This window comes from Vulpes vulpes, chromosome 4, assembly GCF_048418805.1.
Source record: "Vulpes vulpes isolate BD-2025 chromosome 4, VulVul3, whole genome shotgun sequence".
NCBI lineage: Eukaryota > Metazoa > Chordata > Mammalia > Carnivora > Canidae > Vulpes > Vulpes vulpes.
The window spans coordinates 21,892,670-21,908,469 of NC_132783.1; the positions used below are offsets into that span (position 1 = coordinate 21,892,670).

The following is a 15,800-nucleotide window of genomic DNA, read 5'->3' on the forward strand; positions in this document are numbered from 1 at the left end:
GACTAGGAAGCCATCTGCAGAGGTCAAGTTACCTCCAAAAGACTGTTACATCAAAACATCTGCTACATGAGCTCCAAACACTGATATGTCAAGATTTTAGCATATATTGTCCAGAAAAAATGCAGTTTTCCTGTTCTGTCTTTATACCATTCACTGCCATGTGTCTCAAACAATTCCTGTTTTCTTAAATGCCAAAGGATCCTCAATAATCATTTAAAAATCTTGCTGACAAAATGCGAGACCTCCATGAGAAGCAGAAATTTAATTTTTGATATTGTAACTGCTAAAAGAAGAACTCAGGACTATAAACACCTACTATTTATATCTCATATGTTTAGGTGAGAAGCCATGGGAATTTGTAACTTCTCACTAGGAAAGCTCATACTGAGATCTCCTTTGAGAGGCACTTGAAAACTGTGCTATGTTGCTGCTTACCCCTCACTGCCCATTGGGTAACATCAGAAGTGTCCAGAAAGACTGCTGGGATACATAGAAAGAACTCTCCATGCCCCTCCTCAAAGAGGACATCAACTCACTGTTCTTTAAGGACAGTGAATAAATCATTAAATAAGTCACGTTAGATAATTGGGTATGAAGTCTCCTTTCCCGGTTCCTCTGTAGCTACAGTAACAAAACTGTTTACCTTGACAAAGAGCTAAATGAAGCAGAATGAGCAGCAATGCCATTAGATTCTTGAAACAAAAATTTTCTTAGAATCAGATTTTAAAATCTGCGACTGTTTCGCAGAAGGGAGACTGAAGCAGTGGAAGGAACACCCTAAGGCACGGTCCCCAGTCTTTAAAGGGAAATGATGGGGAGAGGAGCAGAGGCAAGGCTGGTGATAAATAAGCTACACATTAAAATCCTGGGAAGAGGCATGCCTGGGTGGCACAGCGGTTTGGCGCCTGCCTTTGGCCCAGGGCGCGATCCTGGAGACCCGGGATCGAATCCCACATCAGGCTCCCGGTGCATGGAGCCTGCTTCTCCCTCTGCCTATGTCTCTGCCTCTCTCTCTATCTCTGTGACTATCATAAATAAATAAAAATTAAAAAAAAAATCCTGGGAAGACAATGGCCTCCTTTGTAGTTTCTAAGACCTTGGGGTGGGCAGATCAAATGCCTCAGGTGTAGAACATGCTCTCTCCCCTTCCACCCCTACCCCAAGGTAACCCCTAGACTCATTATAATGTATTTGCATAATGGCTACAACACTCTATCCCCCCCCCCACGGAGAAGGCTGCCAAACCTCAGAGGGTCAAACTCTTACTCCCAACTTGTGGGAGGAGTTTCCCAAATGACTGGAGGCAGCCTCCATTAAGAGACCACCTCACTGCAGATCACAGCTCCTCCCAGCCCAGAGAGGCCCAGTAATACCCAATTCCAGAACAACCTAGGAGCCGGTTCCACCTCTCAGAACCTGCCTATTCTTCCACCTTGAAAGTGCACTTTTTTTGCTTTAACGAACCGCTTTGCATTTACTACATTCTTTCTGGCTATCTTTATTGGAGTGCAGATCCCCACATAAATCTTCTGGGGAATCCAAGGACTGAGACCTCCATTTACACAAACAGACACTCTCTTCCAGAACACCATTACTGTTGGAATCCACACAATCCAACTTTTTTTTTTTATGTAGGGAAACCCCAATGGCTCTGTCAGGGACATATCTCCATTGGAGAGGACAGCACTACTCACAGAAACTACCTCTGAGTCATACATTGGCTGCCCAGTAGGAAGTACAATATACATCAGATGTGTCTGACATTTGGAATTCTTTCTTCAAAGATGTGAAATGTAACAAAGATTTCTCTGTGACTTATTAGAGTAAGGACACTCGGCCAGGGGCATCGTTGGCTCTTTGTATATTTCAGCTTTTTCCCAGGCCCTTTGCCTCCAACCAGGTCCAAGTATTCAGTATTAGTGACTTATTTCCGGTCCATTAGATGTATTCACTCTGGTTGTCTGTAACCATCTCACACCACATCACAGCTTAGGAGACAAGCACCATTTAATTTTATATTAAACTTCTGATGAAACCTGTCCCTTTCAATACATCCATTTTACATATCGATTCAGGATTACTTATATTCTCATAGCAACAAGATCATAGACAGCAGTGTACTGTAGAGTTGCTTACATATTCATAGCTGAGATACTTCTTTTTGTTCATTAACAGAACCACTATTTATTTTATTCAAAACACCCTGAACCAAATGACTTCTGAGTTCCTCTCTGCAGGCTACCTGTTCCCTCCAACTCTGAAGTGCCTTGTTCCCCTTCCCAGTCTTAACACTTCCCTGAAGCTGTAAGATCATCTGCTCATGTGATTTGTATCTTCCCACCCTACCCACAGCATTCCCCTCTTGAAATATCTAAGAGACATTCAAAGATAATCTAAGCCATCCTTCCTCTCTCCAGACAAACCAAATAAAAACTCTCCAGACAGATGGCTACTATTAAAGTCTCCATTTATCTATTTTTAATTTGATACCAAACCCTGAGGTAATAAATTGAACATTTTTAAAGTCTAAGGAATAAGGAAGATATTCCTCTTAGTATCATTTTCCTGCATCTAACTAACCTTTGCAGCCAAAATATAATTTTTTCCTGTCAAAACTTGTCTTCCAAATAGCATCATCTTTTATTTGAATTTTCATGAAGATGAAGTGTATTGGTTACTGTCCTACTGAAGATCATCTCCCACATGTCTGGGGGCCTGTAATGAGTGAATATTCTCATCTTGCAGTGAAAACCATCTCGATCCCAAACCCTGTTTGATTTGCACAGACCTCCTAAGCCAGTTACATAAAAAAAAAAAATGTAGCTAAGGTGGGGAAGGAAAAGAAAAGAAAAAGAAGCTAGTTTTAAGCACTAATATTTAAGGTAGGGATATCTTTGGAGAATCAGATGGCACCATATGTTTATATTAAATTACAGGCATTTTTTCCTTTGTTTTTAACTGAAGTTAGGCCAGATGCTCTGCCTTCAGTGTCCAATTAAACAGATCTCAGGATATCCTTAGAAGCACAAAGAAAAAAAAAGTCTGCTCATGTAATCAATTCTGACAGCACACCGTTCTCAGATTTAAACCCAAGAGAGACACATTTTTAGAAATCAACAAAGATAGTCACTAGGACAGTAGAGATTTATAGTTATTCAGCAAAGGGCACAGGGCTTTTTCTATTGATTTCTCAAAGGATTCTTTTTTTTTAAATAATAAATTTATTTTTTATTGGTGTTGAATTTGCCAACATACAAAATAACACCCAGTGCTCATCCCGTCAAGTGCCCCCCTCAGTGCCCGTCACCCAATCACCCCCACCCCCTCGCTCCTCCCCTTTCACCACCCCTAGTGATTTTTCAAAGGATTCTGTTAAAAATTCTTGCTGTTTTGGGCTTATACACACGTATACACATATCACCGAGGCCTACCTGTTTATATCTTCTCCAGGGGTATTATCCAATAACCCCGACCCATGGAATCCCCTATCTCCAGATTGAAAAGCAGATAGAAAACACATATTTTTACAGATCGCAGTCTCTTTAACTGAACAGCATTCAGAATACAGTACACAGGAAGTTAAATAACTTAAAAGAGTTGATGTGAAAAATTAAGTCAGTTTTTCATTACAAGTAATTAGTGCCCTAAATATGTGTAGCTGAAGAATGTCAGAAAAGTATTCTGGGCAAGATGGTGGAAGAGTAGGGTTCCCAAGTCACCTCTCCCCACCAAATTACCAAGATAACCTTCAAATAATCCTCAAAATCTACCAATTTGGCCTGAGATTTAAAGAGAGAACAGCTGGAACGCTACAGTGAGAAGACTTCATGCATCTATCAAGGTAGGAGGACGGGGAAAAAGAAATAAAGAAACAAAAAGCATCCAAGGGGAAGGGGCCCCATGTGGAGCCGGCTAAGGCTGGGGACGGTGTCCCCAGGACAGGAAAGCTCCGTCCCGGAGAAGCAGGAGCTTCACCAATCTTCCCAGATGGAAAGGGGCTCACAGGAAGTTGGAGCAGGACCCAGGAGGGTGGGGATGCCCTCAGGCTCCCAGAGGCACTAACAGACACCTGCGCCCCAGGGACAGCACGCCACACCCCAGAGCCGAGCTGCCTAAAGGGCTGCAGTGCACTTGGCTAGACCGGGGAGTAGCTCGGAGGGGCTCCGGCTGCGGCTCCGCGTGAAGGGGGTTGCGTGGCAGGAGCAGGATTCCAACAGCACAGGCCTGGGAGCCCAGGGCGCCGGGGACACAGCCCAGTATCTGGCCTCCTTCGCTGACAGGTAGAAGCCGCGAGGGCCAAGGACAACAAGGAGGCTCCTGCCACAAGCTGAGCAGATGAGTGCCCCCGCCCCGGAGTCTCCAGGCCCCTGCAGACTGAGAGCTCCCGAGTTACTGCGGGAGCTGACTGGAGGGCTGGAGAGCTGGCTGCCACTACTCTGGTTGCTCCTCCTGGGGCCTCAAGGGGTAAACAACCCCCACTGAGCCTCACAGTGGCCTCACCTGATAAACAGTTTAAACATCTTTCACTGAGCCTTGCAGCAGGCAGGGGACTGAGCAGTTCCCCCAAGTGCTAACACCTGAAAATCAGCACAGCAGGCCCTTCCCCCAGGAGACCAGCTAGGGGGACAGGGGAAAAACAAATTATTCACCAAGCAGCACTGGAAAGTTCCAGGGGGGGTCGAGGGATTTACAGTACACAGAATCAGAGGGTACTCCCCCTTGTTTTTTTTGTTTTTTGATTTGTTTCTGACCCCCCACCCGTTTTTTTCTTTTCTTTTTTTCTCTTTCTTTTATTTTATTCTCTTTCTCTTTCTTCTCTTCTCTTCTCTTCTCTTCTCTTCTCTTTTCTTTTCTTTTCTTTTGCAAGAGAAACACAAGCAAAAATGAACTATTGGGACTTGATCAAGATAAGAAGCTTTTGCACAGCAAAGGATACAGTCAACAAAAGTAAAAGACAACCTACAGAATGGGAGAAGGTATTTGCAAATGACGTCTCAGATAAAGGGCTAGTTTCCAAGATCTATAAAGAACTATTAAACCCAACAGCAAAGAAACAAACAATCCAATCAGGAAATGGGCAAAAGACATGAACAGAAATCTCACAGAAGAAGACATAGACATGGCCAACACGCACATGAGAAAATGCTCTGCATCACTTGCCATCATGGAAATACAAATCAAAACCACAATGAGATACCACCTCACACCAGTGAGAATGGGGAAATTAACGCAGCAGGAAGCCACAAATGTTGGAGAGGATGCGGAGAAAGGGGAACCCACCTGCACTGTTAGTGGGAATATGAACTGCAGATAGGGGATTCCAGGGTGCAGCCACTCTGGAAAACTGTGTGGAGGTTCCTCAGAGTTAAAAATATATCTGCCCTAGACCCAGCAATTGCACTGCTGGGGATTTACCCCAAAGATACAGATGCAATGAAACGCCGGGACACCTGCACCCTGATGTTTCTAGCAGCAATGTCCACAATAGCCAAACTGTGGATGGAGCCTCAGTGTCCATTGAAAGATGAATGGATAAAGAAGATGTGGTCTATGTATACAATGGAATGTTACTCAGCCATTAGAAACGACAAATACCCACCATTTGCTTCGACGTGGATGGAACTGGAGGGTATTATGCTGAGTGAGATTAGTCAATCAGAGAAGGACAAACATTATATGGTCTCATTCATTTGGGGAATATAAAAAATAGTGAAAGGGAATAAAGGGAAAAGGAGAAAAATAATTGGGAAATATCTGAAGGGAGACAGAACATGAGAGACTCCTAACTCTGGGAAATGAACTAGGGGTGGTGGAAGGGGTAGTGGGCGGGGGGTAGGGGTGACTGAGTGACAGGCACTGAGGTGGGCTCTTGACGGGGTGAGCAGTGGGTGTTATTCTATATGTTGGCAAATTAAACACCAATAAAAAATAGATACATGAAAATAAAAAAGCCACAAAATGTAAAGTAGAATAAATAAATAAATAAGTATTTTTTAAAAATTTAAGGAAATGAGACATATAATGTGACAGCATAGAGTCTCAGACAAGCCTTATGCCTAATACAGTCTTTAATACATGATAGATATTACTTTTCAGTTAATCAAACATTATTAAATGGAGTATACCTTCAAAAGTGATTTCTTGTAAAAATAAAAATTATTCAAGAGGCTTGTACAGAACAACTAGATGTTAGCCACTGCTGCTTCTTAGGCTCCTGTTTTAAAAGCACTAATATCTGTACAGAAACACTTAAAGGAATAAAATGGTCTTTTCAATGCTTGTTTTCTCTCAATTTAGTACTGAAAAACCATTAAGACTCCCTAGACTAATAATAACTACACTATATATGATGTAATTTTCTGAATAATGTATAAAAATAAAGAGCTGAATATTTAGTTGAGAAAAATAAATATAAGAACATATCTTGTTTTCCCATTACTATCAAAAACTTAATTTTTTTTGCAGAAATAAGTTATAGATTTGGGGGACCTTTTTTCAAAATATCAAAGATAAAACTCACAACAAATGTGAGAAAATAAATAACTATAATGAAAACAATTGCAATATTTCACAATAATCATAATTCTAAATCGCAGAATGGTTTTTAGTACTAGATAACATAATACTTTAACACTCTGATACAGATTTGGAAACTAAAGTTGGTCTGTTATAGCTCCTACCGAAGGGGCTCAATTGAGGAAATTCTCTAAGTATGCTGAAGCTTGGGCCTCCAGGAGGGCTATGCACCAGGTTTTTGAGCAGTAATATTTGGGGAGATTTGCAGGATGCTTCAGACAAGTAGATTAAAAAGTTGCAGGACCTGAGTAATCCACAAAACACAACATATTCCCAAGTTTTGAAGATTACTATTAAAGTGTCATCCCTTTTTCTTTCTGTCCAGTGCTTTTTTCCATAAGTCATGTGAATTAATCACTTTAAAACCAGAATTACAAAAATTATACTAATTATTTGTCTGGAAAGGGATGGTTAAACACCTATACGGAAATCTGCTAAAATGATCTGTAGGAAAACCACAAAAATAACTCACAAAAATAAATATAACATTAGATATTTTTCCTGCCCTTCAATCCTAATTTTACAGTTTGAGTTACACTGTTTGAATGATTTGACCTGCATCCACTACTCATATATTTGGAAAGTAGTTAAAGAAGAAAACTATTGAATCTGAGAATCTGACACTCTGCTCTCCTTGTGAGAATCAAGAATGCTTAGTGCTGGGGCACCTGGTGGCTTAGTCGGTTAAGCATCTGCCTCTGGCTCAAGTCATGATCTCAGGGTCCTGGGATAGAGCAAGGAACCATGGGCATCAGGCTCCCTGCTCAGGGGAGAGTCAGCTTCTCCCTCCTCCTTCTGCAGCTCCCCCTGCTTGTATTCTTTTGTTTGTGTGCATGCTCTCTCTCTTGCTCTCTCAAATAAGCCTAAAAAAAGAATGCTTAGAGCAGAGATTTTTTTATTCATAAATTTTTTTTTATTGGTGTTCAATTTGCCAACATATAGAATAACACCCAGGGCTCATCCTTTCAAGTGCCCTCCTGAGTGTCTGTCACCCAGTCACCTTCACCCCCCGCCCACCTTCCCTTCCACCACCCCTAGTTCTTTTCCCTGAGTTAGGAGACCTGAAAGAGATTTTTAAGCTCACTAATGAATGTCTCTGCTTTGATTCCCTACCCTCTCTCACTTTAAAGCTGAGGGTTATTAATTTGGGCCAATTCCAATGCTGGGGACAGCACTGGGAGGTCTGAGCTCCCCTTCCACTTCCTTTTCCAGTACCTCACAGAATTCACAAATGGTTCTGTTCAAATCATTAATTAACATTCATGTAAAAAATAAGGACTCTTAAAATCTATAAAATCACCATTCATTTGTTCTAATTCCCACTTGCCAGAATAAAGCAATGACTGTCTGTGATTATATTTAAGGTGCTGATGATTCTCAAGATAAAGATAAAAGAGTAAACTACTGAAATTCATTCTAGGAGAGAGAAGAAAATATACATTATTTCCTTTAAATTTCTTAAGAACCCTACAAAGTAAATGCTATCCCCATTTTACAGAGGAGGCAAATGAAGCACCTAAGGTCATACTCTTTGAAAGAGATAGCTCCAGGGTTTGAAGCTAAGATTTGTCCTATCTGGGGCCCTTACACAGTATTCATCAGTAGAAATCAATATGAAAGAGTTTGGAACAATGGCTTCTAACCAAGTAGTATGTACGTAATAGTATGTCCTTGGGGGCATTTGGAAATGTGGGTCAGTATGATGGGGGCACTCTGGCAATTAGTGTCTGGGGCCTTGGGATGTTAAATATCCTGCAATGTGTTGTACAGTGTCTCAAAACAACATAAAAAAGCCACCATCGAACTCCAATAGCATCCCTCACCTTTTCTTTTTGAGAGGGGGAGAGAGAGAAGCTGGGGAGGGAAAAAAGTGAGAGGGAGAGAGAGAGAATCTTAAGCAGGGTCCATGCCCAGGATGGAGTCCAAGGTGGGGCTTGATCTCACAACCCTCAGGTCATGACCAGAGCCAAAATCAAGAGCTGGACACTTAACCAACTAGACCACCTAGGTACCCCCACAGCATCCCCTTTGAGGAGTACTGCTTTAGATAAAGAAAAGATGACTACACTATAATAGGCTATTAAATGAAGCTGGGGAGATTCGGAGCACCTCCAAGTGATATCCTCAAATAACCTCTACTCCGATATTACAGTGATTAGTTCTCTTGGATCTGGCATGGAAAGGACATGAACGCTCTGCCTGAAGTTATCTAGTATTTCCAAGTTTTCTCCAGCTATGAAAACATCTGAGAAGCTAACTGGGACCCGATACAAATTAAATGCATAACTGCTTCATGTGGTTTTACATTCACACTTGACTGAGAGTTGAAAGAGATGTGTTCTGTAAATTTCCGTGCACTCACAAACACATGTGTGAAAAATATTCCTTAAAGGAAATCCTACTTATCTCTGAAAGAAAACATAGTCACTGACGTCTATGCTGTAAATATGTAAACTGATTTGTTTTGCAGCTGAGATATGGGAAAGACTGTGCTGGTTTGGCACTTGGGGGCACCTCCAATTGGAGGGACCCCAAACAAGTGTGTTGTGGAGATCTGTAATTTTTCTATGAAAGTGTCTTAAATTTTGTGTTTCCACACTGATGATAATAATAATAATAATAATAATAATAAGAAGAAGAAGAAGAAGAAGAAGAAGAAGAAGGAGGAGGAGGAGGAGGAGGAGGAGGAGGAGAGAAAGAAGGTGAAAGAAGTATACTTTAAAATACTGGGATGACCACCTTGGAATCAAGCACTGTCCTGCAATTTTGGCAGTCAGGTATATATTTGTGTTCACAATCACACTGCAGTTTAGTGGTCGCAGAACAAAGGGAAATCTTGAAAAGAGACCACCTTGATATGCAAATATGCTTTCAGACCAAGGAAAACCCAAAGTTGGTATGCTGTGCTATTGGAATAAAAGCTTCCTGACTGAGCAGACCCAGGGGAAGAAGTCAATCATCATTAAGGCAACTGTAGCAAAGGTGAGCTGACCTCAGCAGACCCTTTACTGGGCAGGCAGGGCCAGATTCACTCTAAAAGGGTGATTTAATAAATGCTGTCAACTTGTATCTGGCTGGGGTTGTACCATTTTAGTTCATAATTAACTCACAAATTTATTTCGGTATTACAATTGGAAAAATGCTGTAATTATGGCAGCATTATACCAGCTCTTAAGAATTCCACGTTTAACTAACATTAAATAAAAGGAAGCCCGGCACTAGATGGTAGGTATCTGGAACTTCTTGCTGTGTCTACATCGCTTTCTTTTAGGAAATTCCCTCTCCCCCAAAGGCATTTCAGATTGTGGCTTATCCACCCCTTGGATAAACCTATTCTTCTGGACACAGTGATTGGTCCAGAGCTGGCACATGACCCAAGCAGGGCCAGAGTAATTTTGAGAGGACTGACACAAATAACAAGGTATTTCTCTAGTTTCAGAATATTAAGAGCCACCGAAAGTTGCACCAAAAAGGCTTCCAGCCTATAAAGAAAACGTACAGAATAAAGCCAACACAGCATAAGACCAAAAACTGGAAGGGTAGATGGACAGAAGGAAAGAAAGAAGGAAGAAGAGGTGAATGGATAGACTGAAGGAAGGACAAACAGATTAAACAGACATACAGACAAACAGAATCTTGACGGGTATTTGATCAGCTCAATTTCATAACCAAACCAATCTCCAGGCACTTAATCATGTAAGTCAATTTTATATGCATCCAAGTAGGGTTTATGTTACTTATGACCAAATGCTTTCTAATATGCTAGAGATGAATAAGACTGTCTTTAGCAGGGGAACACTACTTAAGTCTGAGAAACACCGGATTTCATGATCCTCTCTAACTCTAAAGTGCAAAAATTCTGTGTGTGTGTGTGTGTGTGTGTGTGTGTGTGTGTGTGTTTTAATTATTTCATCAGCTTAAGAGATCCGGATCTTTTCTTATACCTCGGTATATGTACAGAGAGCAGAAATAAGGATGGCTATTTTTTATAGTTATCACTAGAGATATGATACTAGAAGAGGATCTTTTCAGTCCCAAGTTTAGTTTTAATAAAATTATTCAGAAAATGTAATTTCCAAAAGGTTGACTTTACAATTCAGAATCAGAGGAAAAGTCTCGAGGAAAACAGAAGCTACCAATGGCACATAACACTTTAAATAGCATGTTCAGTACAAACTACAAACCAGAGAAATAAATAGATATCCTTAAGAGCTTCTTAAAAGGTTTTTAGAATACTTAGCAAAATGACTCTTAAGAACTCAAGTTCTTAACTAATTCAGCACAGTTTTGCAGTGTCAAAACTTAAGCCAAGTGAGTACTTGGCTTTACCTGCCTTAAACATTTGCTTGGCAGTAAGCGTAAATTTCTACCAGTTAGAGAAAATGAATAAAGCACTTACATCGTAAAAAATATATATATAGTTCAAGTTAAGTGGGAATACCAAGTCGGTAAATAAGATTACAGAGCTAAATATCAAATGAATGACTCCTATATTGGAAAGCCTTCCTTCATTTTTTATTCCTAGGTATGTAGCTCACAGGCGCTTTTTACTCAGAGCCTGATATAACAGATATCACCGCGACCACATCAATCAGCTGTAAACACTGGTCAACTGAATCCGCATCTATCCAGCTAAACTAATTTCATAGGAAGTCCTGCAAAGTCAGTAACTAGACTGCATCCTAAATTCAGAAATTAGTCGTTTTGAACCCTCCACGATCAATCAACTCAGTGATTTGTTTAATTGCCCAGTGGTCCTTATGGAAGACTTTCCTCCTAGGAAGAGGCTGTCATCCTACAATCAGCTCTGAGAACAAAGAACACATCTAATTCGACATAACAGTTACAGGTTTAATAAAATATTAGGTTGAAAAATGTTTGGGGGATAAAGTAATAAACACCAAACAGTTCTGTGTAGCCTTTTCAACTACAGAAGAAATCTTTCTTGAGCATTCTTAAAATGCAGTAGGAAGTTCAAGCAAAGTCCTAAGTTATTTTGTGTTTCAAACCTTAGGAAACCTTCTCTGTATTCAGATAAGGATGAAGGTACAAATTCTACCTTTGAAACTTAAAAGCCAGTTTCGGATATTTTAAATATTTAGGTGGAATTACTAAAAAGAAAATTTTGTTGCACAACATATTCAAAATACTAAAAACTGCACATCTTGAGGTGAGTACTAAAGAGCAGCTTAAAGCTGGCTATATGAACGCTGTTTATAAACCATACAAAAAGAAAAGCTCATCACCGCATCAGAATTACCACCATAAAATTATTATAAATAAGACCGAAGTCAGACTGAGTCAATAACCATAGAGTTTTATTATCTTCAACACTAGTGACAACTTAATAACATATGCCTCACAAATCATTTATCTGATAATTGGAATTATATTCCTATATATTCACAGAAACAGTATCTTTTGAAAAAGTGGATGGCAATATTTATTTGATATCTATCATCTGATTTTATTTCATTTGAATTTTTATAATACATTTATCTTTTATTGGTGTTAAATTTATTTCATCTGATTTTAATAGAACTATTTTGCAAATAAGAATATTACAGCTTTTAGAGATGAGAAAAATTATGACAGAAACAAAGAAAGAGAGAAGAAAAGAAAAGAAGTGAAAAAAATCCTAGACACAGGACCAGGAATGTGAACTAATTCAGCACAGTTTTGCAGTGTCAAATAAAAAGTCTATCGCTGAAAGCTACACGGAAGTGTAAGACTTCTGTTTCTGGACTTTGATCCAAGCGGTCATAAAAACTTGTCCTCACTTAGTAATTCCTATTTCCATTAAATGCCAAATATTCTGAATATTCTCTTTGCCTCGTACAAAACAAAGCAATAAAAAGTCAACCATGCTACTCCTACAATACTAAATGATGTAAAACATCACCCTCCTTGGCAGAGAAGTTTAGTAAATAATGAAAGGTAACATTATTTTAGTATGATGGCAAGAAGAAGAGCTGTTAAAGTGGCACTGGCACCAGAAGCCTTCATTTGCAAATGCATGAAGATTAGAGCCCTTAGTTCACAGGGTATGTACACAGGCAGGTAGAACAGTGAGGGTGGGATTTTCCATACGTTGTAGTTTGCAAGTCTCAAAATAATTTTTCTGCCTATAGATTATGTTATGAATTCTTCAATTGACACTCAAATTCACATAAAGAGGCTGCGATTCCTTTTTTTTTTCCTTTGAGGCTGCGATTCCTAAAAAGCATCTATGCCCCAAGCTTGTAGCTTTCTTTAAACTAGGTGCTTAGCTCTGTGTTTGAAGATAAGTTATAACAATCAATGTAATATAGCAGCAGAACTCCTTTCAAGGTCAACCAATTTTCACAGGTATTTTTTAAATTTTATTTATTTACTCATGACCGGGGGGGGGGGTGTGCAGAGACACAGGCAGAGGGAGAAGCAGGCTCCATGCAGGGAGCCTGACGTGGGACTCCATTCTAGGTCTCCAGGATCATGCCCTGGGCAGAAGGCAGGCACTGAACTCTGAGCCACCCAGGGATCCCCTTCACAGGTATATAAATAAGAATTTAGGAATGCCAGAAACCTTCATCCTGTTCAGGGACTACTTGTGAGGACAGATCATTCAGTCTGGGGATAGGATAAAAAAGCACGCATGAATGTCAAATGACAACAATTAAATCAAATAAGGTAGAAATATTCCATCAACATGCCTGTTTACAGGCACGGATGCCCAATCTAAGTGAATCCAAATTTATTTTAAATTTAAAAAATGTTAAATGTTTCTACAGAACGATCTGTTTCATGGGGTTCTGAATCACAGACTCATTTTACACTTACAGCGTGTAACAAAAGGGAAAAAAGCAAAGTAATGTGAGCTTCTAGTTAAAAAAACAATCCTAGCTCTAAAGTGAAAATGTCTGCAATAAGTTTTTACCACAACCATATGAATCACGCTGGGTTTAGAAATTTGGAATTTTTATAATCAACAACTGAGTAATCTCTTAAATACCCAGTTAATGCCACCAAATATCAGCCCAAACCAGAACCCCTGACTACACACAAGCTCTTAGATTATATTCTTTAAACTGACAGCTTTTGGTGCTTTTTAACTCTTACAATTAATGGTCTGTGCTACTCTTTAAATATTTTACACTTTCCTTTTCTGACTTTTACTCAACATGAACTCTTACAGATAGTATATAAGAATATATACACACATACGTTTTAATAACCATAGCTTTAAAAAAAGTCTTTTTTTAAAGACTTTACAAGGACGGGGAGTAACGAAACCCTGGAGATCAGAGTTGCCCGAAGAGGTCGGCTCTGTCCCCAAACCCCAACAGGGATGACAGGGACACCAAAGCTTTAGGAGAAACAGCCTTTTGTGAAAAAACAAACAAACAGAAAAACAAGAGCCGCTTCTGAGGTCCCTAAGTAGGACTACACGAAGAGAATGAAGGCAGAGAACCCTATCAGTCCGCTTCCAGGGGAGCACCCCCGCCCCCGGCTGACCCCGACGCCCCCACCCCGCACCCAGCCCCGCGCCCCCAAGGGAAGTGGGAGGGGGGATGCTCGGGAAGTACCTTGTTTGGTCCCCAAAGGGCACCTGCCCTCCGCCGCCGCCGCCCTCCCCAGCGCCGCCCTGGGCGCAGCCAGAGAGTGGAAGGAAGCGCGGAGCCCGGGAGGGACTGCGGGGGCGGAGGCGACCCCACTCACTCCGGGAGGACTCCGGCATGGTGCTGCCTTAGGGCTCCCCGCGCTCTCCCCCGCCGGCTTCCCCGCCCCCCCTGAGGGCCGGCGAGCGGCCTGGGGTGGAGCGGAGCCGCTGCGACCAGGCTGGAAATGGTGCTCCCGGAGGAGCTGCAGGGAAGGGCTCCAACATGGTTTGAGGGGCGCTAAGATTTAGGGGGCCCCGGAGGCTAGAGGGGGGGGAGGCCTCTGAGCGGGGTGTCTGAACAATCTTGCCCTGGGGATGCCAGGGCAGGGGGTGGGGGGCGGGTCGAGGGAGGGGGTCCAGCCTGTGCACTGTTGCATCTAACTTTGTGAGAAAGTTGCATCGAACCCCACGCCTGGCGTCTGGGCTGTACCTGCCGCGGAGTAGAGATCTCTATGGCCCAGCGGGACCAAAGCCCTCCTTGGAAAGCAAAGGGCCTGGGAACAGAGCTCCTTTAAGGGTGAAGGAAGGGGGGAGGTTCAGGAAGGGGGCGAGCTGAGCCCCAGGCCACTCAGCGCCCGGCGCGTCCTCCGGGGGTCCCCTCCTTACCTGGTGGCTTTCCTAACAAAGTAAGAGAAGGTGAAGTCCCGGTGATCACCAGCCACGCTTCCACGGAGGCCTGTTCCCGCTGCAGCTGCCCCCCCACCCCCGCTCCAGGACCCCGCGGCCTCCGGGCAGCTGCCTGGTGCTGCTGTGCCCCCCGCTGGGGGCCCTCCCCCGCGGAGGAGAGCTCTGCCCCCGCCGCTCCCCCTCCGCTGGGCTCCAGGCCCGGGCTGTGGGCGGCGCTGCTCCTGCCCCAGGCCAGCTGCTGGCCGCGCCCCGCCTCTCCGGGCCTCCCCGCTCCCAGGGGTGGCGGGTGGGGCAGGCACAGCGGCTGCGTCCTCCCTGTGTCCCACGGACACCAGGGCTCGCAGTCCCCTGGGGCCCCAGATTCCCAGGCGGCGACGGAGGCAACTGGGAGCTTGCAGGAAGCTCAGTGGCCGCCATTGGGGTGCGCTGGGCGCTGCAAGGGCTGCAGGGGGGCGCGCAGAGGTGATTGGGGGTGGGGGGGGCGCGGAGTGCCTCACTTAAGAGAGGGACTGTCGCGATGAGTGCGCACACCCCCAGGTCCTGAAAGCCAGAGCGAGGGGCAGTTTCCACCAAAAATAAGAAGTGCTGCTACCCTGGGCACTTTGCCCCCACCCTGGGTGAACCACGACCGCCCAGCGCCCTGGGCTTGGGTCTGGAAGGAGCCAAATCAACCTGTCTGGAGCCCAGCCAGCCTGGGTGTGGGCCACAGGTTTGTGGGTCCTGGTGGGTGACCTCCAGCAGAGGCATTCCCCTACGTAGTATGTCCATGATAAGGACAATGTTAACTATGAATTAGGCTTCTTTGCAGCAAACACTCCCTTTGCATGACTCCAAACAATGTTCTGGGAAAAGGAGAAGGTAAACTGAAATAATCCTGATGGTTTGGGGATGAAGTCAGGGAACAAGGGCACCTCTGCGCAATCAGGTTAACTTGAGAGCAAAGGCATCACCTGGATGC

At 42.9% G+C, this 15,800-nt stretch overlaps 1 long non-coding RNA gene across 2 annotated transcripts in view; it reads right to left on the bottom strand.

Annotated features, from left to right (window-relative positions):
* Positions 1–15,200, bottom strand: part of LOC140598523 (uncharacterized) — a 29,986-nt gene extending 14,786 nt beyond the window's left edge. For both annotated transcript variants that reach the window (XR_012000960.1, XR_012000961.1), the window contains exon 1: positions 14,822–15,200. This is a non-coding gene — a long non-coding RNA (uncharacterized lncRNA). The remainder of the gene's footprint in view (positions 1–14,821) is intronic.
* Positions 15,201–15,800: the final 600 nt, after the last annotated feature.